The sequence below is a fragment of the Schistocerca americana genome, unplaced genomic scaffold, assembly GCF_021461395.2.
Source record: "Schistocerca americana isolate TAMUIC-IGC-003095 unplaced genomic scaffold, iqSchAmer2.1 HiC_scaffold_777, whole genome shotgun sequence".
Classification (NCBI taxonomy): domain Eukaryota; kingdom Metazoa; phylum Arthropoda; class Insecta; order Orthoptera; family Acrididae; genus Schistocerca; species Schistocerca americana.
In genome coordinates, this window is record NW_025726541.1 from 17,501 (window position 1) to 20,000 (window position 2,500).

Sequence of the window (2,500 nt, forward strand, 5' to 3'; positions counted from 1 at the left end):
AGTACGTTGGTGAGAGCGTGGAGGCGCTGTTGCGGCTTCAGCGGAGCTCGGGAGATGACGTCAAGCTGCTCCACCAGGTGGCTACGTGGATTGAAGACACAGCGACCCGCCGTGGAAAATTGCAGCCCCAGGTACCGGAAGGTTTCACCCACACGCAGGGCAGGCATGGTGGTATTGCCTGCTGTGAAGGTGACATTGCTGTCCACCTTCACCTTCTTCTCGCGCCCTGACGCGACTAAGGCGAGGGTGAAACACTTCCGGGCGTTGATCTGCAGCCCCAGGTGGGCGAGGGCTGCGGTAGCTGCGTCGATGAGGGACTGCAAGCCCCTCGGGGTCGCTGCAAACAGCAAGACGTCATCTGCAAAGGCCGCAGCGTTGACTCTGCGACCGAGGATCCGAGCTCCGATGTGGGAGGGCAGTTGGCCTAAAACGTAGTCCACCGCAAAGTTGAACAGGAGGGGGGAGAGGGGATCGCCCTGGCGAACGCCCCGTGCTGGCTGCACAGACACGCCCACGCCGGCGCCGTCCGCTATCACTGTCGTGCTGCCCTCGTAGCACCGCTCGACATACTCGACAAAGCAATCCGGCAGGCCATGCGCCTTCAGCACGGGGCGAAGGGCAGCATGATCTACCGAATCGAATGCCTTAGATACGTCGATCGATGCCACAAAGACAGAGCGGCAGGAGCGAACTGCGTCGGTGAGAGCAGTGTCCAAGATGAAGGTATTTTCCAACATCCCATCCCGAGGGATGAATGCCCGCTGACGTTCGTCCACAGCACAAGCGCGCATCAGGCGTGACGCGAGAACCTTGTGAAAGGTCCGCGCCAACACCGAGCAGACCGTAATGGGGCGAAAGTCAGCGGGGGATGTTGGTGCAGCCGTTTTCGGGAGAAGGGACGTCCGCGCGCGAAGCAGGCGTTCCGGAAGGGCGCGGGCCAGAAGGAAGAGATTCATCACTTTCACCAGGACTTCGTGCGGCAGACGCCGCAACTCCGCTGGGGTAAGGCCGTCCGGCCCGGCTGCTGATCCCCTGGGCGGCAACGCGGCGGCGACCTCCTCATGTGTGACCGGCCCCCATATGCACTCGAGAGCGACAGGCTCTGAGTGCGGGAGGAGGCGGTCACGAATGAAGCCCGCGGTGGAGATGGGCTTCTTGGTGAAGAGGTCCGCCCAGAAGTCCAGCAGACCAGGGATGGCAGGTGGCGGCTGGAGCAGGGTGCCATCCAAGAGGCCGCGCACGCAACGCGCACGCGACCGTCGGAAGGCATCCTGCGTTCTCGCGTACTCCCAGCGGCGCCGCTTGCGCTTCTGCGTCGGCGGCGCGGCAGGCGGCCGCTTCGATGGTTGGCGCGGCCGCTGTGTCCTGGTGATTGATCTCTCCCCTCTGGACCCGACCGACGCAAGGGCATCCGGGAGCATGCCCAGGATGACATCGGGCGGCGTGCCCCGCCCCAGACCGATAACACGATCCAGGGCAGAGAAACGCTGGGCGGAAGCGGGTAGCCCCGCCAGATGCTCCCAGATGGCGGCGTCAGTCGGCCCCTCCGGCGGCGGCCCGGTGGTGTCGGCCGCGAAGTCCTCGGCTGCGTCGACGGGCGGCGCAGCGGCCTCGCCCGCGTCAGGCAGCGGGCTCGCCGCTCCCCGGCGGGACGCCGGCTCTTCCCCCCGACCGATCTCAAGCGCCTCCATGAACTGGCGGACAAGCTGCTTGTGGGCAGCTTGCCGCCGTCGGCACTTGATTGCCTCAAGCGTTCGGTCGGGGAACATCCTGATGAGCTCTTGATTTACAAAGAAGAACCGGGCGTCCCTCTCGAGGAACAGTTCGGCCTCTGCCTTGGCGAGCGACAGGACTTCTTCCTCCGTCCACCTCGCGCGATGCCTCTCCGTGACGATCTCCGCGTTGGCGGCCGCAAGATGTTGGCGGCGGCGATGGACCCCGAGACCGTTCTTGGTTGTAAAGCTGCGGTGGCACTCACTACAGGTATACATAGCTGCAAAAGTTACAAGATTTTCGGCACGGCCGGTTGGCCGGCTAGGTGCTGGGGGAGTTGGGGTGGCACCTTCAGCGGAAGGGCCACCACTTATTCTCTGCTTACTGCCCCCAACTAAAAAAGGGATAGTGCGAGGGGGGGCTGGTAACCCCCCCAAGCCCCTGGTGCGGTCTTCCACTCTGCGAAATCAGCGGGCCCACGAGAAGGGGAGAAGACCGCAGGAGAGGAGAGGCTAAGAGGGCTAGGCCCATGTATTGCGCATCACTCTCCCTGTAACTATAACCCAAGGAAGGCACCTCGCAGCAGCAGCACGACTACATCAAGACCGCACTTCGAGAAGCCAAGTCCGGATGCAGCCACACCGCTGCCACTGTGAAATTGTCCAAAGCTGAAGCGCCGCTGACGGGAGCGATTATTCCGCCCGAGAGCATCCCGAGCCAACAGCGGCGCGGGTCCGGGGCCGGGCCAGGTAGGTCCGTCATCCGGGAAGAACCGCGCGCGCTTGCC